A 26,046-nucleotide genomic window follows, 5' to 3' on the forward strand; every position below is an offset into this window, starting at 1 on the left:
TTCTTAATTCATACGTTGGATGCCGTCTGCAGTAAGTCTGTTTCGTGGTGCTCGCTATAAACTGCAAAATATGTTTGACTAACCAAGAAGAAAACATTACCGTACATTCATTTGATTTGCTATAAAACGTGAACTAATTTTAATTTGAGATTTGCTATCCACTTCCCCTTATGGAATGACTCAATCTATACCTAATGGCTATAAAAAAATCTGCATTTCTGATTGGCCAATTACTGCAGTGATTAATATGATTCAGCTGCGCCAATTCTTTTAACCCTAACTGATGGAATGAGTACCTTTCCATTCTTCAACAGCCATCGATGTATATCAAAAAAGGTCAAAATACTGGCCTGAATCAAGCAAAGACAAGAATTAGGATTGCTGAAATTACTGGAAGAAATCAAAAAAATATTAAAACCTGGAAGCATAGTGCTAAACTGTCAAAAAAAAACAACACTCATATGATATCTGCTTTCGGATAATGTTCAATGTTAGATCATTAAAAATCATTGCATCATTAAAAAAATTGTCATTAGAAATCACAACTATATTCAAAAGTGGAAGAAAGAGTAAAAAGTTCAGGGATAAGTTCAGACTGACCCAGTTCCAGAGTGACGGGTGCAGCAGGGTAAGAAGAGAAACATATAAAGTGATGCACCCATCATGCATAGTGCCTACGGTAAAAGCCTCTGGAGGCAGTGTTATGATCTGGGGTTGCTTCAGTTGGTCAGGTCTAGACTCAGCCATGTTTTCAGCTGTCAGCTGATGACCTGAATGTCCTGAGTGACCAGGTTATCACATCTATGCTTTTTTCTTTTCTGATGACATAGGCTTATTGCGGGACAACAATGCCAAGACTTATCTGGCTCAAAGCATGAGAAATCATTTTCACACATAAATTTCCAACCACAGCATGCCGTCTTTGATCCCATTGAAAGTATTTGGGATGTGCTAGAGAAGACTTTATCGAGTAGTTTGACTCTCACATCATAAATGCAAATGGCAAGACTGTCCAAAAAAGAAACTATGGATAGGAATAAATGTATGAAGATGAATGCTGTAACGAAGTGAATGAGATCCAATGAAGTATTAGAACATGCAAATTCATTCATTCATTCATTTATTTATGGGGTGTGGGGTAGGATGGGAAGAAAAGGAATGGCGGGGAAGGGGGGAGCGGGCACGGTGTTTCAATGCTGCAATTTGTTCAGATAACAAAAGACTTCAATTTGAGAAATGATGCACTAGCATGACAAAAATAGTTAAAAATGGCATGTAAAAAAAAAAAGCGAAGTCATCTGCCTTCTCTATCCTCTTTGTGTTTTCGCTATTAGGCAATCGTGTACTGTACGTAGATGTGCTGTAACCTTTAAAAATGACGATGCAAGCTTTGCACGATCTGTAGGTTGGCTAGCAAGCGAAGCAACTGTTACATGTTTTTAGTTTTCCCCTGTGTAGTTCAATTTGTGACACTGGCTAAGAAGAACTACGCCTTATAAAATGAGTTTTATTCCATTTATAACGCAAGAGCATGAAGCTGACAGAAAGGTGTTTTTACAAACAGTTCTTTGTGAATAAATCATACTCGATGCTGTTAAAGTGGACCCGAATGTGATCTTGCTGGGAACGGCACCAACGCTTCACAATACAGTTCACTTTCTGGAAATGTTAGCACTAATGAGATTTTAGACCACTTGCTGTTCACAACACAACTCCTTTACCATTTTTAATAGTGTAATATGTGCAACACTGAATAGAGTCATTTAAAAAGGGTTGCTTTACATGGTGCTGGTATTTGGATGAAATGTCATGATTGGGGGGGAAAAACAGAAAAGGAAAAACAGACGTGATGTTAAATACCAGAATCATTTTTAATCCTGAACCATCCAGATAAAACCATGCTTCATGCCATAGAGCTAAGGACTGTAATACTAACCGAGGTAGAAGGAATACACGCACACATGCCATATTATTTCACACACACACTGTACAGTACGTATTCTAATAGTATTATCCATCACCTATTATTTCTGTCACTGAAACAATGCTATAATTATTGCTACCTTATAATTTTAGCTCTATAATATAATTGCTAGTTTCACAGCGGCTCTATTAGCTTATCATGTCATGTTTCCAAAAAGCCCCGACCTTGTTGTGGGACCACATGACCCCATATAGAGCATTTTAAGCTGCTTATCTGTTAGGCAACTGAGCTACAGTATGAATGTACAGGAAGCGAAATGCGTTTTCACAATGCACAAGTCAAAAACAAACCACGCAAAAACTATAATATATTAAAACCGTGTTTGGCGGTGGTCAAAGTGCAGATGGCTTGGAGGTCATTTTAAACAAGGCTGAGTCCATTTTTGTGTTCACACATTCATCTGAGACCACTGAAAGGGACCAAGTGTGGAAAAAAACAAGACTCATACAGTATAATCCCGCCAATCTAAGCTGTACTGGGTTCTTACTGTATGTAGAGAATCCAGACACTAAGCATTAGGCTCTGACTCAAGCTTTGCGGGATACTCTCCTGTGTAAATAGAAGGGATTTTCTCCATAAAAATATGCATGAGCTTCAGTAAGAAGTGAAGAAAGGTGCCTTCTAGCCCAACGACAGTATGACGCTTTGTATACCGCAACACACACAGACAAAATGTTTGCCGTCCGCGAAACAAAAGGCTACAGACAACTGCATGAGCGCAGTCGGGTTCAAATACTAATAAGTTGCACGTCTACAAAAAAAGAAAGCCTAAAAATAAGTCTGCATCCGACTGACTGTGCTGATTAGTGCATCAGAAATGAAGGCATCGAAAAATAACCCCAGATAATCTTTTGTCTCATAATGATGATGTCATTCTCCAAAGAAAGTTCCCGCCAATAAGGCTTTATTACGTCCAATTACCGGCAGGCAGAAACAGCATTGCTCTGTTCTTCCACGAGGTTCGTCAACAGATGCATGGTATTAAAAAGCAGGTCATCAAAATATCAAAACAGGTTTCATAGATAAAACATACTAGATTAATAACTTCTAATATACTGTAAATGTCATGTGGATTTCCTGCAGAGTACCCACTGACCTTGTGAGCATGCGTGTGTGTGTGTGTGTGGTGTGTGCTCATCTCCAGTCTTTCTTTCTTCTGGAATTGTTCTATTTTTATTTAACATCCTTGCTTCCACTACAGGCATGCAGAAGAGTGCCAAAGGAGCAGACGGGGACAGACGAGCTTCCAACCCCTTCAGTCTTCCTCTTCACTTCCTATCAAGCTCATTTCTCAAGAGTGCCCACTTTTCATTTTTCCTCTTTTACCAGAGGTTTAGGTCATAGTGCGATCTCCAAATTGAACATAGCACTTCTAGTCACACTCAGGTGGTTTCTTTTATGTTACACTTTTACAACTGTGAAAGGTGATAGAATATTTTTTTTTTACTCGAAACAGGAGACTAATGTCAGTCAGTGTCACTCACTGAATCATCTCCAGTGATATAATATCACTATCCTATCGCACCAGTCCTCCTCCATCATACCATTAAAGACTGAATTAGTATGACAAAGGGTTCCGAGCACTGACACTAACAGAAAAGTCACCTTCATTATCCTAACAATCGCGGTGTGGAGGTGCAGCGTATGGCAGAGGAGTGACAGTTTAAAACCCGTGTTTAAAGCCTGCCGTAGGAGGCGCACCCACAAGGATCTGGATTTTTCTGTTTTTCGTTTCCTCCATCTCTGTTCTCTTAATCACGGTGAAAATAAATACACCATATGTTTTGTTTTAAAAACAAATTCTCCTAACATATGCTGATGAATAGTTAACCCAGACAGACAGATTGAGATTACATAAAAATTCCAGACGCAAAAAAAAATTCTAAATACTCTGTCTGTCCAAGAAATCTACGCTTTCACATGATCGCCTTTAGCATGCATTCGCCAAGACATTCTTTTGACAAGTTTATGTGACGTCACAACGTTTATTTGTGTTACATCTGTTTTGCAATAGATAAAGTCTTCTCCAGCACTTTCAATGAGAAAAACCTTCTTACGGAGAACGCTCGGTGGTTGTCGATTCATGTGTGAAAAGGATTCCTCACTCTCCCAGAACCACAAGCAGTCTAATGAGTTAAAACCGGACCTATTCCAGAGCGATGGGTGCATCAGGGGATGAAGGGAAGCACATGAAACGATGCACATGTCGCTTCGGAAGAGGGTCAATTTGACCTCATTAGACCACATGACTGTCTTTTTCCATTGCTCCAAACTTTATGCTTCCTAACCAGTTGAAGCATTTTTTATTAGTCTCATTAACAAGTAGTTTGCTTTTGTCCACAAAGCTGTTTATTCCCAATCCTAACATTTCTCTTCACATTGTGGTCTTACTTTTTACACTATTAAAATTAGCTGTGACGAATGTTTTACGATTTTAAGATGCAACTTCACCAAGCATTTAAGTGTTCCCGAACCTAAAAACAGCAGGAACAGATGTTAATTCCTTAAGGATCCCTGCTAATGTTCAGTGATTTCTGCAATGTAAATGTAACTAAATTTAAGGTCTTAGTATTCATAACCATATCCATGTTTCACACTTGAAATCAAGTGTGCTTCCAATAATTTTAGAGATTCTTTGTCTGGGAAACAACTGCTTATCTCAAAAAAAAGGAGATGCTCAAATATATTTGAAATATTATTATAGTTAAACACGACAGATCTCATCGATCAAAAACATCCCACCTATGATTGAGATTTCTCACTGTTTTACAACAAAGACGCCTAAATACTCATAAATAAGAGAAAGGTAAGCCTATTAGCCAGATATTTAAGATATGCGTATTCAACCTGTCATTGATTGCATGTTATCCAAGCAGAATTTCGGATATTGCAGATAGCCTTCATATAGTTATGTGTCCTTCCGGGTACTTACTGATGTCTTATAACCATGAGCAATTGGCATAACATTACACACTAGTGAAGGTCTGGCAAACACACAAACAATCGCGTTAGATCATTATGGCAGCCTCATTGACTTCAGCTTGATTTGTGAAATCAATAAAACTAAATATTCTACATTCAGCAGCCAAGAAACGCTTTAACTTTACCTTCAACCAGACTAATAATGTCTGGAACAATTTAATCCGTCTGTGTGGCAAAGATGATAATTGAGAATGACTTTGTAAAAACCAGGGGAATGTTCATGGCGAGATGAATATCATTCTGATAATTCAGAGAGGAACAGCAAGTCATATTATCGACGTAAAGTGAGTGAGATCTTATCTGTGAAATTACACCTTGGTAACCTCAAGGTGTCAAACACGGTGTCTTGTTTCTCAGGTTATTTATTTAATCAGACATTTGGTTCATTTATATAGATATAATGCAGATATATTGTATTTTAGAATTATATGCTTTGCAGTTTGTCCTCTTACGGAAGTGTAAAAGAGATTTGTTTGCTTGTTTTAATTAATAATTTCAAGCTACGCAAACAGGGTTTATTATCATATTTGCTGGTAAGACTTGTGGGAGATCTAACTAACTCAGGCACAAATGAAAGCATGCTTCCAGAAAATTGCATCTGTATCACAAGGATGCCACGTGAATCACACAAACATGAAAATGTTAATGTGAACAAATGCTGTCGGATGATGCCGCCAAAGTAATAGACCAAATTAATGGCTGCACCCTGCCATGGTGGCAGTGTTGTCCCAGTCATTTGGTGTGCAGTAATTAGTGCATGCCTGTGTTCTGCTGAAATGGCCTTCTAATGGAGATGCAGCAGCCAGAGAGGATGAGCAGGGAACTGCTTTCTAGAGTAGCCCATGAATCTGCTTCTCCGCCTGGACTTTTCAAAGAGTCATTAAGCGTCTTTAAATGAGGTCGTTAAAACTGATGAAATGAGGCGGTATATTCAAATGTGGACACTGCGACATGGCGACTATTCCTCAATGTTATCCACTCAAGTGGGCCATCAATCTGAACACACAGGGGGCTAATGCCCCATGGCAGCAATGCAAGGGGCAAGAGTCAAGGAAATAAAATGCCTGTAAGCAGCCTCATTATCTTGCAATAACTTCAAAGTAGAAATATTTGTTTCAGCAGTGTAAATTGCGACACCGACCATGCAGTATATGAGAAATGTCCACAGCAGATGCTTTTTCATGTGTGCTTCTATTTCGCTAAAAAATATGACAACCTGCTGCAGCACCTGTCTCTGCTGTAATGAGAATCAGATATTACTTTGGATTTGTGCCGAGTTTCCACCCTCCAATAGTAACCCTGGTGTAGCTGGGTGATCCTACAGCCCTCGAGGTGTGGAGGATCGATAAAAGTCGTGACATGCCTGCTAGGGAACAGCAAGAGTATATGAGCCGACAGACTCTATGGACAAACCGAGGTCCTCCTACCATTCAGCATCTTGACACAAACATCACTTACATCTGCAGGCCATCATTTTTCTCTTTGGGGAAATTTCCAAAATGTAATCATACCAAACATCCAGTGATCAAATATTGTGGTTGCTAATCCCTCTGTGTTTATACACACTGCATTTAATGTTGAACTTGTGTCATTAGAAAAAAGGTCATGAAATAGCCCTACATTAAGAAACATCTTAAGGGAGAACAAAAATCTTATATTTTTACACATTTGTTCCCGAATCCACACCCAGCTTTGTCCATGTTTAACATCTATGAACACACACAGTAGAACCTGGATTTCTTAAAGCTTCAGCAAAAACACAACAAAAATCATGCTGTGTGATGCACCAAAATCTTGTGCATTTTAATGGATGCAGAATATCGCAGTGGTCAATAATGCTTTGGGGCTGGTAGTACAGAAAATCTTGGAGTGGTAGTGCAGAAAATCTTGGAGCGGTAGTGCGGAAAGTCTTTGGGGCTGGCAGTCCAGGAGAGCTTTGGGGCTAGTAGTTCATGAGAGCAGAGAACTTTGGGGCTGGTAGTGCAGAAAATCTTTGGGGCTGGTAGTGCAGAAAATCTTTGGGGCTGGTAGTGGAGGAGATCTTTGGGGCTGGTAATCCAGGGGATTTTTTTGGGCTTATTGTCCAGTAGTTCTTTGGGGCTTTGGGGCTGATCATCCAAAACTTTGACTGAATTATAAATTCTGCTGAGAACCAATCAATCAGTGGTTGGTTTTGCCAAGGCCTAATCAATAACCCATAACCCCAATAACCAAATCAACCAAATAATAACCCCAAACATGCTTCCAAACACAAATCAATGTTTTGCATTGGCTCTCTCTGTGGTCTGAAGTGATAAGAAAAGCCAACATGATCGATGTTAAGAAAACAAACTGAAAAGCTACAAGCTACAAGCTCTGGAGGATGATCTAAGATTGCCGTCAAACCTATTACACATTACTGCAACAATCTCTAAGCTACCCTTCTCTCCTAGGGAAGTTTTGATTAGTATTTTAGATGCTATGAGAATTTTTATACTACCCTTTTGCATACACATACACAAAATCAAGTTTGAGGTTAAGTTAAATGAAAAATGTGCTTTACATCCACGTGCTTATGCTTCAAATATCTCATATACAATATGCATGTATTGGGTGTTTTATATCTAGATTTGCTCATCCTCATGCAGAATGCCAATTATTCTTCCCCCGCCTGTAGGACAGCAAGATATTGCATAAAAATCCTTTCATTGGATTCATTTACGTCAGTACAGTTTAGCTCACACAACCTTACAGGTCTGGTTAAATTTGACCCTACATGAAACAAACCTGAATGATTTAAATGAAAACAATCATTTAAATGTTTTCGTCCTTGCTGTTTGAGTGCTATAAATATTAATGCATTTTTTTTTACAACGAATAAATCAAAATGCCAGTGCCTAAAGCGGAAAAGTATTATCTTGTAATGCTACCTCAGCCTCGTTCCTGAAGGGCAGAGTGAGACTCTTTCAAAGGATCAAAAAGGAAGAGAAAATTGAGTTTGACCGAGTTCCAGTAGGTCAGGGGTATAGCAGTGACCACATGCTAAAGCACTTTGTAGAGGCCTACAGCTAAAATAAATTTACATTGATAAAAATATTTTTTAAACTTATTAGTGATTATGTTTATCTTAGTCTGTATGTATTATGAGGGGTGTTCAATTCAAACCAGGATTTTTTTGATAGTGCAGAAAAATTTTGAGTGTAGAAAGTTCTCAGTAGACCAGAGCCATGATCGGCCTTCCTGCTTCGCATCTGAAACTCTGGCCTCCCAGGAACTCCTTTAATGGCCAAAACATGTGGAAACCACTTGGAGCGAGGTCAGGCATATGGCAATAACTCCCAGCTGAGATCCTGTAATGTGCAAATGGTGTTTATGAATGGTTGTGTGTACAGTTCCCATAGACAGATGTGTCTCTTCTGCAAGTTGGCAACAAGTTATACATCGATTTTCAAGGACCAGCTGTTCAACCCGCTGAATGTTCATGTGAACGACTGCAGTGGGCCCAGAGCCACCTCACCAGGGCTTGTCATTCATGGACAGAAGAGTAAGAGTTTCTAAATCCACTGTTAATGTCCAGCGGTTTTATGCCTTCATTCACAAGAAATTTTAACTTGAACACATATTTTTAAATGTTACTTACCTACATCCACATATGTCTGATCATTAATAGAATTCTGACTTTAACATATATTGGGCACCATGGACAAGCTTAACATTAACTTAAAGGATTATACAGAAAATAAAACTATAAATTAGCTTTAGGAACTTAGAAATGTATTTTTATTCTTGGGTAAATGATTAAAAAGCTCAGCCATGAGCCCAGAAACTTACTTTCTATCAAATTTCCACATCAAACTACAGCATTTTGATGCAAGTAGTGAGACCCACTTCACCGCTCTGTTCCTCTTCGCCTAAAAGGTGCTGCACTGCAAATCTTGTTAAATAATCTCATAAAGTTGCACCATAAAAGCACAAGCCTGTAATTAAAAGTATTAATTAAGTCCATTAATAGTTTTCTTGCACAAAGGGCCATTTTCAGAGTTGAGTTAAGTGTGCACAGTGAAGTTTTAATACAGTGATAGTGTAAGCGTTAATCAGAAAGCAAAGCTAAGATAACACCAAGCATGTACCATATAAATCAAACTACCAATTTTTAGTAAGTCTGAGTTCTTTAAACTATATCAAAGTTTTAAAACATGCCGAAAAGTGCATGGTCACTCCTTTGTCAGAAAGTTGAAATTTGTTTGTGCGGTTTAAAACACAGGAATGTCTCAGATGAGTATTCTCAAATTTAGTTTAAAAATTGCACTTTTCTTGCATGATAACCTTGCTGCTCAAACAACGAGCAGGATTATGTTCAGTACCACCGTCTGATGAACTGTTGTCACTGCAATTTGTCATGCTAATATTTGGACTGTACAGTAAGTACACAGTCTTACCAAAACAATAAAAGTCAGTTGGATTTAAATGAGAAATACAACCATGTCATAATTTGCGCTTAAGGAAAAAACTTTTGCTATGTTTCAGAGCGTTTCCCGAAGCAAACTAAGGAAAAAGCTGGAATGACTGGAATTGGGGTAAGGACTGTCCAACACATTATTAATACTTAGAAAGCTTATCATTTAAACTGTGCACACACCAGGGCCCGTATTCACAAAGCTTCTTAGAATTCACTTAAAGAGCTCCTATCTTAGCCTAAAAACTCTTATCTGGGAGTCTTAGACTCAAAGTGATTTATAAAACTTGTTAAAGCAACTCTGAGTAAGGAAAGTAGGCAAAAACCCTTATCTTAGTAAGGAAGCGTAGTTGACCCCGTTGCTAGGAATGATGCAACAATTATCTTCAAATTTCGTTATTAGGACCAACTTTTAGGCTTAAGAAGCCCCACTCTATAGAGGAGTGCATCAATACGCCTCCCAAAATTTTAAGTCAAGAATTCTAAATTAAAATTTAGCAAATTAAAATCATGAACTACACAAAGGCATAATTTGAATAGGGGACCTAGAAAATGTTTAAGGATCACTTAAACGCTTAGTGAAGTTGCATCAGAATATCTTTTAATAGTAGAAGCTATTAAGTTAAATTAAGCGTTTTCACCCTCGCAGGATTGGGACTAAACAGCTGCGTGGTTAAAAGAAATCTTTTTTTTAAAATGAAACTAACAGGAAAAAAGGGTTGCTAGGGAGAAAAAAAACTTGATAAAAATTGGACTTTTGAGCAATGGAAAATTTTGCCATGTGGTCTGATGAGTTCAGATTGCCCCGTTCTATAGCAATGGATGCAGGAGGGTAAGAAGGAAAGCACATGGGGTAATGCACCCATCATGCATAGTGCCCATTCAACAAGTCAACAATTCTGAATTAAAATTTAGCAGGTTAAAGTCATGAACTACACAAAGGCATAATCTGAATAAGGTGCCTAGAAAATTATACAGGTACATCACGCATCTCTGTATTTAAGTCAGTTCCCCTGCAAAAAGATTGACATAACCTTTTAACAATCTCAAAACACAGTTCTATATCTATGTATGTGTGTGTGTGTGTGTGTGTGTGTGTGTGTGTGTGTGTGTGTGTGTGTGTGTGTGTGTGCGTGAGAGAGAGAGAGAGAGAGAGAGAGAGAGTATTTATACACATTCTTGTTCTTCTTGCATGCATAATGTGTCGTAGTGTGCATGGTGAGAAAGAACTATAGCTGGAGGATGTGCCGAGAAATTTAAAGATCCCATGTGGCGCTAAGCGCTGAACTGTGAACTAATTGTTACATGGACATGTTGGTGTGTGAAGACGAAGACAGCATGTTTGAGAAACGGTACGTGACACACACATTAAAAGGAACTATAGCACAAATCAGATCGAATGCTCATGAATTTTCTTGTGTGGCTGATTTGTTATATTTATGATGTAATAAAACTTTCTGGAAACAAAAATCTAAGAATAAAACATAGTATTTGCACACATCTTGGCAAGGGGTAAGCAATTTGAGTGCAGGACTGGGAGGCTTGTTTTGAAGAAAAGTTCCAATGAAATCCGAGTTTAAGTGTGATCTGAAAAATGATCAAATTTCTCCTGGGGTATTATCGATCCTTCTTGAGGTATTATCAGTCTTTCTTGATCTGCTCTTCGATTTCAAACAGAGGGAAAACACCATTTCACTCACGGAGAAAACTTTAGGGCTTTTACACTGTTGACCTCAGACTGTTTTAGTTGGAACCAATGTGTGTGTGACTGGAGAAAGAATGAATAAGTGTGAGGAAGTAATGCTAGCATTCATCCTGATTCGGTGGAGACGTGACATGAAAGGGAGCCTCCTGTCTGTGGAGCAGTGCACTGCAGCTCCACACGTAACCACTCATGCGGTACTGTATGTTGTTGGTCTGTATACTGTACATGCTGTTTATACAGTATATAATCTGTTCACTGCTTGTATGTTGTGTATTGCCTGTGTATTGTCTGATAATAATACAGTACTAGTCTAAAGTTGGGATTTATTATTTTAAAAACTATAAAATAACACATATGGAATTAGTTTAAAAAAAAAGTATTAACAACAGCCATAAGAGTCAGCTGTTCTAGAATAGTTCTTACAAGAACAGGATTGTCCAAGTGCATTAGCCAATCCCATCAAGCACCATAATGAAACTGATCCTCATAAAGACCTTCCCAAAAAAGCAAGACCAAAACTTAGCTTTGCTGCAGAGGAGAAGTTCGTTTCCTCCAGCCTCAGAAATCACCAATTACCATCACCTCAGATTAGAGGAGTTATGAAAGCTTTACTGAGCATAAGTACCAATAACATCTCACTATCACTCTTTCCAAGGAGATTGTTATGTATTTTGGATACCTTTCGCATTGTTTTATATTGTAGAAAGAAATAAAAATCCGGAAAGACCATGTTATCATAAGGTGTGTCCAAACTTGTGACTGGTACTGTAGACAGTATACACTGTCTGTTTTGCTTGAGAGCCACCGATGACTGAAACCAAATTCCTGAGCCAATAAATGCTGCATTTTGTAACTTTCAATAGATTTTTCACGTTCGCAAAGTACAAAAGGGAGATCTACACAAGGGAGAAAGTCATATACAGTAATATTGATAGTGCTGCTGTTCCAAGTCACCAGTTCAATCCTGAGCTGGATTTAGTTAGTGCCTGGCTGATGTTTTGCATGTTCCGTCCATCTGGGTTTTCTCCAGTTTCCTCACACCTTTAAAATGAATAATTATGAAAAATGTGTGTCTACGTGTGTGTTTGTGTGTAGTCCCACAGACCATCTCTTTTGGATCTTTTTACTTTCACGAACTACCGATAACAGCATTACTAAACCATTCAGTCAAGTTAATTTCTCACAGGTAAATCTTGAACAGAAGAACCGATGAGAAATTAAAGGTCATTACACTTGTTTTAAAAAAACCTAGTACATACCTACTACAAGGCCATGATCAAATATTTCTACCCTCTCAGATCAATTACATTATGACCTTGAAACATTGAAGCTGTGATTCCCGCATACACAGTGAGGAGAAGGAGACGTGCACCAATTAGTGTCAGTGCATGAATACACCATTTACAGGAGTGAGCTAACGCACAAATAAGTCCCCTAGAGAGGCCACAAGCTGTTTGCTTTTTCGTTGCCGCAAGCCGAGATATGACTCATAAACTTGGCTGCTATTATAGTGTGGCCTATCTCTAACAGTAACACCATCAAAGCGCAGAAGAAGTGATATCTGAATGCATCTCTGTGTTTCCAGTCACAGACGTGTGTAGGTGTGGGCGTGTCGCAAAGTTGCTAAGCGGTATCTTGATTATACATTATTATCTAGAACTCATAGCAACGAATCGCAACTTTGTGGCCCTTGGAAAGCCATGCAGACTGAGTCAACTGTTGGAAAAAACAAACAAAAAAAAAACACGCTCATCACTGCTATCCTTCCATTTAGGCACTCCTTTATATAATTACATCATCCTCCTTTATTGTCTCTATTCAAGGAAACACAACAGTGAAAGGGACAGAAAAAGAAAGATGTCTGTTTATGGATACACATGTAACATATACAATATACAGCACAGCTGTTTTCACAATAAATAAATGCATTGCAATACGCAGTACTCCAGCGCCTGTGGTGAGTAACAGCCATGGACATGCAGTGATGTGTAACTGGAAATGCAGGTCAATAATCGCTGAAGGTAAAGTGTACACTTTCCAACACAAGACCACAGATTCCCAAGAGTATTTAGGAAAGCTGAGCAGCATTTATACTAAACACTCATAAGTCAACTGCATTACCTCAAATACAACAGGAGAGATGATGATCGATGATAGGTGCATTTACAGGGACCCTAATATTCCACTAATAAATGTAATAATAACCCAACTGGAATAAAAAGGCATTATGTCACTGCCTCAGTCTGACCTGGTCTATGTAACCAACCATAGATTAGAAATAATTTTTGTAACCCAGAAAGTGGGATTTGTCAAAAAAAAAGGTGGAAAGCCTAACCTAACCTCAAATAAAAAAAAAAATTCCTCTTCTTCGCCTCTATCTGTCATATGTCTCTCAGATTAAACACTTCACATCAGACAGACCCACGTCGCGCATATTAAAAAAATCTGATATTTTGATGAAATTCTTTGTGCATGTACATATCTTATTCATCTGCGTAAACACTTAAGTCGGAACGATTTCAATTGGATTGTCAATGCAAACATGGCAGATAGGACAATGGCTGTGCTCATATGCAAAGATGTTCAGCAATCCAAATAAATTCAATCAGACTGCAGATACTGTAATAACTTTTTACATTCCCCCTAAACCTGACACTCCGAATATTCATTTACCTGCATGTAGCATCTAATCATACTCAGAAATCAGGCATGCTGTTCAGCACGTTGGCATAGATTTTATTTGTGCTGTTTTTTTTACAGATATTTTAAGTCATAACGCATGCTATATAAGAAATAACTCATGCAAAAGCTGGTGCAATGTGGCATAACACAAAGCAAAATCCACAACGATAATGCCAAAAATGCATATCTTGTTTATGTATAGTATATATTCCGCATGGAATGTGTTGCTCTGGTTATACCCCAGCAATTTGACAACAATTATAAAGTCTAATTTATTAATAAAGAATATGCTGCATATTTAATGGTTTATGTTCTCCTCGTTCTTAATGGGTTTTCTCCGGGTATTCCAGTTTCCTCCCACAGTCCAAAGACATGCAGATTAGGTTAAGTGGCATTTCCAAATTGTTTGTAGTGTGTGTGTGTGTGTGTGTGTGTGTGTGCATGCAATGGATTGGAACCTTGTCCACGGTGTACCTTCCCTTGTGTCGAAGTCTCCTGAGATATGCAGAATTAGTGGTGTAGAAGATGTAAATGAATTTTAATAAATGAAAATAAAAAAATTCTTTAAATAAACCTTTAAGGTTTTCTAAAAATGCATCCCAAATGATCAATGCTTGTCACAGACAGATTTACTCAGTACACCTCAGTCATCTTCCGCCTCGCACACTCCAGTGGTCATACTGTAAAAAGGAGTAACTTTTAGATTTCCAAGTCTCACTTATTTCATGATTAAGTATGATAAAAAAAATCAAAACTCTTTTCAGCCAACTAAAAGCGCTGTAGGGTCTTCCGGAAGCACATTTAAAGACATCACAAAACTAACACTATCATGGTATGCTTCTTTTGCTGAGGAGCACAGCTGCAACTTTGAATACTCAAAATTGATGCACAGTGTGTACTTAATGGAGTGTACCATACTGTCACGATGTCTTAGAACATGAGAATATTGAGATTATAATTAGCAGAGTGGGTATTAGATCATACACAGTACTATGGGAAAGCCTTAGACACCCTCATCCTTAAAGAAGTATACTGTATACTGTATGACATCACATCGTCTGAAATGTTTATGTCTGTGTTCTTTGATAGACTAGAAGCCCGGCTAGGGTTTACAGCTTCCTCATATCCCTGTAATCCTGACAGAGATAAAGCAAAAAAGAATTTTTTAATTTTTATTTTGTGTGCATGGTTTGACAATGAAATAGCTCGAATTGCATGTTTCTATACACTTGTATATGTTACAAATGAAAGCATGTTTCCAAGTATTTATATTATTAAGTGCCATATTAAGAACGCTTTTTAAATGAAACATACATTTTAACACATTTTGCATTATAATGGTTAAAGCAACTACACTTGTCAATGTTAAATCATTGTTTTTTTTTATTTTTTGTAATCTGTAATATTTATAGTAATAGACAGCTTGGTCAGCCTAACTGTATATAACAGCTAATACCCCTATCTCACCTACGCGGTTTCGCGCGGTGGCCGTAAGTACGGTTCCTTATGACTCATGAGTTTTGACGCTGTGATTATGTTTCTATCTTTCCGCGCAAAGAATTAAACGTTTAATTTTTTGCCGGCCTCGCGGACGCTTGCTGACGTTACAGAACTTTGGGGAATGTTGGTGGGCAATCGCGGCGGCTCGTGGTACCTAACATCGCATCTCACCATGAGTCAAACCGCATAGGTGAGATAGGGTATAACTGTATGTGATAACTGGTCACATTTCATGAATATTACACATTAAATAAATATACAAATATACAGTAAATGAATTATGGTATGTTGATCTTGATTTTAAAAAATTGATCACAAGAACAATTACTACATGCTCTTTGTGTAAAAAAGGTGAAAATTGGTGTTATTGGAAAACAATTAACTTTAGCATGGTAATGGCGTCAGACCTAATGTCATGACTGATTATTTTCCTATAACAGAATCTTGTCCCTTAAATATTCACAGTATGTGTGTGTAAAAGCTAGACGAACTGATAATTATGTAGCTAAGCAACAGTATCAAGTAACACAAGCTACATGTACACGACTTTGGAAAATCTAATTCTAACATTAGAACTAATGCTATCTAACATTATTAAACTTAAACCTATTTAAAACTGAAAGATAGATAATATAAACATAAACAATGAATGTTTACAAACAAACTCTTAATGTTAATTATCTTTATGTAAATTTTCTTTAATTTGGGGAAATTCTTAATGTAAATTTAATTTAAGACTATGCAGTCTGATCTTTCATTTATCTAATTTTTCACTCATTTAATATTACTCATGTTCTCCCCTCGTCTTCCACTGTCCTCCCACAGTCCAAAGACATGCAGATTAGACTAACCCGTGTTTATAAATTGCCCATGGTGTGTATGAGCGTGTAAGTGTAGCGTGTGTGTAAGTGCGTGTGTGTGTGTGCCCTGCAATGGATTAGCACCTTGTCAAGGCTGTACCCTATTTCGTGCCTTAAGTCTTTTAAGAGAGAGAGAATCTGCTAATCATATAAGACAATAATAAATGTCTATAAGTAGATCTAGAAAATTGGTTAAGAAAATTAATCGAGACCATTAATAGAACCTCTAATCTTACTTATGCCAATTATGCATGTTTTTTCCCTCATGTCCAGTCATCTCTAGAACTCTTTCAGCAGAAAACCTAAGAAGTTAATATAAACCTTGACAATGAAACATAGTGGCAAAATAAATAAATAAACAAACAAACAAACAAAAATTCGAGACAAAATGTCCAATTAAGCGTGTTATTGATCTGAGGTCGTATCGCACTAGGTTTAACAATGCGTACTGAAAATGATGCAGTCTTATATAAGTAATTCAGATAAATTTGACTACAGTATATTCCTAATATTTCGACCTGCTCATAAGTTATTAGCAGCGGCGTGTTAATTTTGACAGTGTCTTTGTGCAAGTAATTATTTCGAACAATAAATAAAAAACTAACACCATGAACCCATGATTAGTGCCCTCAATATTGGGAAATGTTAAATTCTTGAAAGCACTTTCACTGAAGCAGATTAAAGACTATAAAATCATGGTCAATTGGATATTGATTCTAATCTGTAAACTGGCTCCCAACACACTTTAACAATCCGTCACCGATGCCACTGGGAGCATCCACTTGAAATGTAGACAGATGAGCGCAGCTTCTCTCTAAAGCCCTCCGTCATCTGGCATTAGTCACCATGCAGCAGCATGAGGGCAGTTCAATCACTGTGGCTTGGCTTTCTAAACCAAATGGATGCCGTGTACTCAGGCAGCCCTTCGCCTCCGATTTGCTATCATTTTTTACGAGTGAACTAATTAAGAAGCCCATTAATTTATAAATATATTGCCTTTCTGAGCCTTTCCTAAAGGCCTGTCAGAAGGATAAAAAAATGGGAGTGCTCTGAAGTGGGACTGTGTGCATTCAGAAACAGAAGCTGTGTGAGGTCATATTAGCCACGGTGAAAGTTTTAGTGTGTCTGTGTTTCAGTGTGTCATCCATTGTGACTGAAGAAGCATCATGGTTTAAATCTACTCCAGCTAAAAAAGGATCTGGGCAGGCACATTTCAAGGCAGGCATACATGCATTTGTTATTGGCTTTTGGACAAAGTTAACCTTAAGGAAGCCAGTCCACTGAATGTCAAGTCTATCGGTGCAGACCTTTTTAAATGTCACTGCTATATATTTTGGCCTTATGTAATACAAAAGACAAGAGGGAGCAACCGGACAGATGGTGCGTCTTCAACCAATGAACCAAATGACATGGCTCAGCATGGGTTCATTTGAGCTCCGGGGTTTGAGGCTCCTGCTGTTCTTTTAATGTAACGTGCACACACACACACACACACACACACACACATATACACAAATTCAAATATCTATTTTTCAACAGTATGGCTGACATGTAGCATTGTTGCCTTACAACTCCAGGTCTCTCTGTTCGGCCCTGAGCTCGGGTTACTGCCTGTGTGAAACTTTACAATGTTCTCGTCCTGTCCTTCTGAATTTCCTCTATGTTCCGCCTTCCAAGAATGTGCCTGTATTTGTAGCTATGACTCTAAATCACCCCTAGTTGTGAACGAATGTGTATATGTGTGTGTGTGTGCGTGTGTGTGGGTGCATGTTTGTAGTTCCCTGTAATGAACAGACACTCCTTCCAGGGAGTATTTCTGCCTCGAACCCAGTGTTCCAGAAGGTGGGCTCCAAACAGACAGACTAGGATAGAACAGATACTAGAGTGCATTGAATATTTACTTTTTCCTTTATTGTGTGCTAATTCATTTTTATGAACAGGACATTCATGAGATGTATATATCGTATTGCAACTGAGGTGTTAGACCAATTTCCTTAGAAACCTTGCTGAACTGTCAATGTGATTGTAGAGAGACTGAACACATTTCCTGTATATCTGTGTGTGCATCTTTTGGTGTGTGTGCGCCAGTGAATGAATGAACAGTATGACAGCAAAAAGAGATAACTCCCCTTTACTAGTTTCAAGAAAAACTTTTTCAAATAAACCAAGTATTACAAACTGATTTTGTGCATGTTTGCTTTTGTTTCACACGGGTGTTAAAAAGCATAAATGGCAAAATATTATCTCAAACTTGTTTGGGTTATATCAGCATGAATTTGGGGTGATTTTGCAAAATACTATAACTCTACTTGCTACAGTTTCGTCACAAAGGATAAGCCAGCCTAAAGGTGTGGTTGTGGTCCGAGCTAAACTCATGCTTTGATCAAGGAAAACTTTTGGTGCTCACAAAACCATTTAAGATTGTTGAAGATCATGAAAAACATTATCAAGCAATACGAAAACTTCAGTTCACAGCATTATCAGCCTCTTCCTCTTCCAGATTATGTTTCAGTACAGTACATGATGACAGCTCTTTATCGCAGTACAGGTACGGTTTAACATCTGTTTGTGCATCACCTGCATATCCATCAGTCGTCCCCTGAGGTTATAACAGAACAGGCTGGACACACACAGCGTGTGCATCTCATTGCTTTTGTACACAAATCACTCTCACATATTAAAAAATTTATTTTTAAAATTTTACTGTAATTGCATCATCGCTCCCAAATGCGGTGAAGCCGGTGCTAATGATAACAGGAGCAAGAGGACATCTGGAAACATGTATTCAACATATCTGTTAATTATATACAGTAATAACAGAGTTATTACTGTATATACAATATCTATCAATAGATATCAGTATCACACAATATCTAATTCGCATACGTTCTATTTCATAGAATGTACAGTATTGTGGCCATTAAACAATGCATACCTGTAGTTCATTACTGCTGGGGTAACTGCAATGACAGTAAACATTGGCACGTGTGAACATTCTTTTTCTCGGTTTCAACGTTCTCCTAAAATCCACTGAACACGTTTAGCTTATTGTTGGCCGCCGCTATTCTACAAAATCACTATCGCTTCACTGATCACATGATGCAAAGAAGCAATGCATCTGATCATAACGAGTTAATTTTTGACCGTAAATGTTGACACTATGCAACGTTGTTTGCTTAAAATATGGATTTTAAAGCTTTTAAAATTAGAGTATATAACATTTTTTATTGAACGCATTGTTATAGACAACCAGAAAAATAATCATTTGCCAAAATGAGTTTGCTGTCATACTGTCCATATGCATGCTTTCTTACTCTCTGTACTCTCTGCACATAAATAGATAACTAGAGACAGACAGAAAGAGAGCGAAAGAGAGAGAGAAGGAGAGAAACAATAATATATTCAATATGATCCGTTTACAAATTGCTGCTCTAATGTATCTTGTAAAAACCATGAAATGCTTCCATACAGCTGACATCTTTTTTTAAACTGCTAATCTGTTAAATCAAATTGAATGTCTATCAGCTTTTTTTCTTTTTCCTGACCATTATCGACAAAGATTTTTCTGTGCCATCCCTAACAAATACAATTAACTGTATATTTATTCCATTTAGTTAAGCTGAATACATTGCAATACATTACATTTCATTTTACATTAATAAACTCTTGATTTACCTTGACAGAAAGAGACCGTGTCATGTCTGCACGTCTTTCGAGCGGGAAAATGGAATCAAGACCAAATTGTACAAATCTGAACTCTGGAAGGGATATCCAAGTGCATCAATTAATATGAGAGAACTCCAAGTATCTACAGAACGGCAAATCATTCCACTCACATCATCTTATTTTTATTAGAGAACAAAAAAGGGTGTTTTTTATTGCCATATTTTTGCGTTTTAACATGCTAATATGGAAATTTCCTTTATTTTGCATCCCACAGTTTGAATACCTCCGCTGTAGTTGAAACCCGAAATGTCTTCCTGTGGGCTGATATGTGAATAAATTCTCATGTAATGCTCCAAATGTAAAAGCACTCAAGGAATGACCCCTTTGTTCCTTTCCCTCCAGCATGCAGTGTTAAAAAACAAAGGTGTACCTGAATTTAATGGCCCAGTGAGCCATAATTTTATTGCCGGTTGCCTGAGAGCCAACATCCAAAAGTGCTAATAAGGCTTCTGCTTACATGGGGGTCACTGAACTGCCGGCGGTGAGGAGAAAATAGCTCTTGGCCTGGATCCAACAAGACAATATGGATGGCGCTTTTAGCTTAAGCCTTCCACCTCTTCATCAACACCGCATGCTGAGAGAGCGCGGTCTTACACCTGAACACAAATTTACTTTTGAGCCAGGGGTCGCAACCTTTTACCTAACTCATTGCCCTACTGCACTCGGAGGAGTGGAAGCATTAGTCAAATGGCTCCAGAGACTCGGCGGATCTGTTCCTGATGTGCTGCGTGGTGCCTCGGCACTATCAGGTATTACATCTCTGCCACTCAGAAACAACGGATGAGCAATCCAATTTCACACAGGCGTGAATACAGCCGGCCCGACGCCGGCTGTGGAAGCGCTGTCAATGCGGAGGAGCCGTTCCCACCGCTGAGGATGAAAGAAATTTGAGAAAGGGGGAAAAGGGAGAGAGAGAGAGAGAGAGAGAGAGAGAGAGAGAGAGAGAGGGAAAGGGGAGAGGAAAAGGCAGACATACACAGACATACATGCTGCCTATAAGGCACCTCTCTTATTTCTACAGCTGTAAGGATTGTCAGGTCCACAACACAGCCAGGGGAGAGGAACAAGAGCTGGTATTCTGCTCGCAATACTCTGCTGAAACTCTTAGGGCAACGTCTTTGTACTTCACTCAGCAGTGGGCTCAGGCTTGTCTGTTTGTACAGTGTAATGCAAATAGCAATCTCTCTCGGTGTCACTCCCCGCGAGACCTCCTTAACCAACAAAAGTCCAAGGCACGTCGGAGCCTCGACTACAGTCCTCCACTTTCACATTTCGAATTCTGCACAGTCACTGCGGCCACAGAAGCGTCTCTGTGTCTCACTAAGAAGCTTTTGTCTACTGTATTGCATTACTGAGTTGCTGAATAACAAGCTCCCAGATTTCACTTTTTTTTCCCCCCTCTCTTTCTTGAAAATAGCTTTGACGTGCATCGACAATCGCCCACTCTGATCTGCTTGCTTTAGTCCTTTGGCCCTTTGATGAAATCCATGCTGCGATCTTTATTAAGTGCAGAGGTTTGCATATTCGGATCCAACGTTGCTACATGGATGTGTGGTAGGGTATGCACTTCCCACGCACTCCCCCAAGGCTTTAACCTTCTGTTCAGAGCTACTGTCTAAATCAGTCCCATTATTTATTTATTTTTATTAAAATCTATAAGGACAATCACTAACAGTCTCTTTTTCTTACATCCCTGCATTTAAAAAAATGAGCAACTTAGGACATTCTGCGTTCCTCCCTGTTTATTAAAATATACTGTGCAAACGACGAATATCTGCACATAAATTGCAGCTGGACTTATTGTCCTTACTGAGCGAGCGGCACAGGGATGCGCACATCTGGAGTAAAAAACTAAACAGGCACAGAAATGGACTTGTGTTTATAAAGAAATCGAGAAAACAATTTCCCCTTTAAGTGCAAAATGGAAGACAAGCAGATCGAAAATTTCATATATCAAGCCCACGATTGCTGTTGACATAAGCTATGTGATAAAATCCACCTAATCCCTCAAAGACTAACATTTACACAGTGCAGAGCGAGGACTGTTTGTCTTCAGATGTTCCCAGAGTAAAAGTAGCACTTTTCTAAATTGACAAACTTATACAAAATGGGGGGAAAAAAATATACATCTACTTTCTGACTCCTAAACCCTCAATCACGACGCTGAAACGGTGAGAATCCTCTGTTCTATTTTTTCTTCTTCTGATGTTTACTTTTTTTTTTCCCCCTTGATGCTGAAGAGCACTCGCTCTCGCCTCGATTCAGCTTCGGCAGGTACTAAGCAGTGTTAAATAGGACAGACGCATTTCTGACATGTTGCCAAGGATTTCAGCTCCCAGAGCCACTGAGCGCTCTGCAAACACCGGACTGACTGGTCCTTGTTAAAACTGGGGGAAAAAAAAAAACAGAAAGTGTTTGTATGTGCCAGGAAAAGACCCGACTCTCAATAGTGGAGTCGTGGTACTCGAGCTGTATTCAGAGCTCTTGAGGTCTCTGGATCCAATCAAACACCGGCTAAACATCTAACCTTACTGCGGGTGACCTTTGGAAAGATTTTGCGACACAATTACCTTAGCAAATGAAGGATGGATCAACTGATATTACGCAGGCAGACTCCGTAGGGTTGGATCATCTTTAATCAGTGGAACATGACATGACAATCTGAAGAGAAAATGAGTTTCTGTCAGAGCTGTTCAAACCTTATGACAGTGTTTTATTTTGGGGGGGAAGAAAAGAGGGCTTATAATGATGTACTGCCGAACAGGCGGAATGGACTAATCTTGCCTTTAACTTAAAATGGAATTATGGTGCTTTAATTCACTTAGGGGTTAGCGTAAGTGAAGTACAAACTTTTTAATCTGATCCTGCTAAAAGACCTCTCAAAACCCAATGCTAATTAAAGTGTATAGGACTATAGACCCTTCACATTAGAATTCATCTTCAGTAACCGGACGGGCTCGGAGGAGTCCGGACTCTAGCTAGCCTGAGAATGCCGAGTGTGAAGCTGAAACACACCCTGGATGGCAACCCCATTTACACCTACAGTACAAGCAATTCAGCATAGCCAATCCATGCATCTTATTCATGCATGAGAACCTGGAGGAGACCCAAACAGACAAGGACCCATGTGTGAAACTCTGCAAAGACAGTAACCCAATCTCAGTATCGACCCAGGGATCGGGAGGCATCAACCCTTCCAGCTAAGCTGCGTTATTAGGTCAGTTCAAATAATACATTTTAAAAAACAGACCAATCTAATGGAGACGCAGCAAATGGGATGGGCCGTGACCTTAAAAGTGTTCATGTTTCTCATCATCAACATATGAATAGTAAATCAAGCTTTAAGGTCAGAAAGATAAAACTTGGGAATAAGGTTTCTCTCCACATTAATATTTCATGCTCGTGACTATCTGAAGATCTGATGCCACACATGTGACTCTGCAAGATGTAAATGGCAGACATGAAGGGCTAACGACTCAAATGGTGTAGCTACTGTACTTCTACAGTATATATTGTCTTCTTCTGTGAGAAAAAAACACACGGGTGATAAATACGGCAGCGAGACACGAGAAAGCCGTATTATGTGATGCATAATGCCAGGAGATATGGAGATACCCCGGTTATGATAACGGTAATGGATTGCAGAAGCACAAATGTGGTTTTATAGCTGTTCCAATCCTATTTTCCTCATGTATTCGAATGGTTACAATATAAAAGCTTTGGGTATGTGCTGATCCTGAGGATATTTGGAACTGACCCTTTGTATGCTCCCGTCATCAAGTTATTCAAATCATCACAAGGTGTTGAGACATGCCTAAGATAATTCATAAAATTTGTGAATCTGTGATGTGTTAGTCATTATTATGTCCGACACAGACCTGTATTTTTCACTCGAGTTGTAATAATAAAAAAAAAAAAGATTTTAAATTACATTTCCTTCACTTTCATACGAGGTCCTACAAGAGACAACTATAATAATAATAATGATTTATTTTTCATTCATTCGTTTATTTGTTTTTTTTAACGGCTGACACATCTGCACATGTTCTGTATGTCATTGCTTTCATATTTCACATTCAGCAGCTTATCTCACCAAAGTAGTGCCAGTAATAGCTGCAAAAACAGCTAAAGCAATGCATCTGCCCTTTTTTGCCCTAATCATGAAAAGCTGACAAGCTGTCACACAACCTCAAAAAACACATAATCTTTGCTACAAAGCCCTGCGCTGCCATTTTGTTTAGTGATGGATTTTTAAAATAAACATAATGTTTTTTGTGTGTGTTTCTGTTCATGATGCATGACAATCTTGCACCCTATTGATTTAGAAGATAGGCATGCAAGGTAAGGCACATGCAGTGTTCATGTTGTGTCTTTAAGGCTACGCTCACATTAGAAGCCACATTGTTTTTTTTATCTTTTATGACTTTTATCTGACGCTAACGTGGACGCATTTGTCCTCTGAATCGGCACAGCATCACATCGCCTGGGTTAAAACATGTCATATTTATGCGACCGTTTATTAATTTCAAACACTGGATGCAACTTTATTAAAACTATGTATACGTAGCTGTGTTAGCTGAGGTCCGAATGTCTACTGAATTAACAAATTCACTTCACCTCCAATGACTACTTTCTCGGCTTGCCTCCATTGTTGAAATGAAATTGCCATGCTGCCGTCAGCGCCCCATGTACTGTATGCACATACTGTAGGCACAAGACATGAATTCACATGAATTCATATCCTGTCGTTCTCATGCAAGTCACGTGAGCACATAACAGATGTACAGTATATCAGAGCTAGGACCACATATAAAAAAGTGACTTGGATGCGATCTGAAAAACATCAGATTTGTGCGTTCAGACGGCCTTAAGAAAATCAGATCTGTTTCACGTTAGGATAAAAAGAAAATCTGATTTGAGTCACTTGAGGTTAGTAAAATGAATGTAGCTTAAAAACTTAAGCTTAAAGGTCAAAATAAAGAAAATGGTAAGTTACAGTTTTTTAGTCCAATGATCTATTTGCATGTAGAGAAATTAAATAAAACTACTGGATTTTGACATTTCATTCTCTCTGGCAAAAAAAAAAAAAAATTATATCATAAATTACTTTTCATAGAACATCATTTCATAATGTGCTACATAAATAAGTTGGTTACATAAATGGTTTTAAGTGCCAAGTAAGAGCTGTGTCCAAAACTACCCAGTGCACACTATAACACTACACAAAAACAGTATTAACATCACAACAGTGATTGACTAACATGATATTACATGACTAACATGATATTTACAGTAATAATGTATAATAGATGATATAATACAGGATATTTACAGTAATACTGTACTATACGGTTTGAAATGCAGTTCAAGCACTTAACTCTTGATTTCTCAGGATCACAGCTATGGTAAGACAATCCAATAACTTACACCAGTATCACTGCTGATTTTATGACCAGGTGAAAAATCCAAAAGAGGACTTTTTTTTTCTATCCCCCTGAAGCTGCACAGCTCTTAAGCAACATGACCACTGCATAGAAACTTGTCGCCTGGATTTTTTTCCTGCATTCAATTCCTATGTAAGGTAGAAAAAAAAGCAGGGATTGTGAAATAACAAGCAGCGAGAAAGGCTGGACGGTGTCAGCTTCATAAAAGCAGTAGTTACGTAACAAGACCAAACGGACAAAAGCCATCTTCCCACTGTCTGTTTTCAGTTATGTCCCATCACATTGTACTGCCTACATCTACTGTGGCTCCGTATGGAAGACTTTAATAGCCACAGCATCTGGTTCCTCTATGACCCAAAACTTAAAATATTGCAAAACAGACCAAAATGCTGCATAGCACTTTTTTAAATTGAATATGTCTGTAAATAGAACTAAAATACTTTGATACTTTAAAAAACAAACTCTTTAAGTCACCTACCTAAATACAGTAGGTAGATGTACTTGCTCAGTAGACATTTTCCCTTACAGTACTATGCCTGATCAAGCAGCATTGCCTGTACTGTACATTGCCCTGTTATAACTCATTCATGTACTAAATCCGCTTTAAACCGAACTTGCTGGAGCTGGTGCTGAAAAAGAGGACCATAAACAAAGTGCTGTCCATCATCAGACACCAGTCACCACTGTATGGAGTTTTTGCCAAAAAGTAGAGCATGTTCAGTGGTACT

General features: G+C 38.4%; 1 protein-coding gene across 2 annotated transcripts in view; it reads right to left on the reverse strand.

The window, feature by feature from the left end:
- Positions 1–26,046, reverse strand: part of LOC128514684 (kelch-like protein 29) — a 206,952-nt gene that overhangs the window by 92,176 nt on the left and 88,730 nt on the right. The window lies entirely within an intron of this gene.

Source organism: Clarias gariepinus, chromosome 27 (genome assembly GCF_024256425.1).
Source record: "Clarias gariepinus isolate MV-2021 ecotype Netherlands chromosome 27, CGAR_prim_01v2, whole genome shotgun sequence".
NCBI classification, from domain to species: Eukaryota; Metazoa; Chordata; class Actinopteri; order Siluriformes; family Clariidae; genus Clarias; species Clarias gariepinus.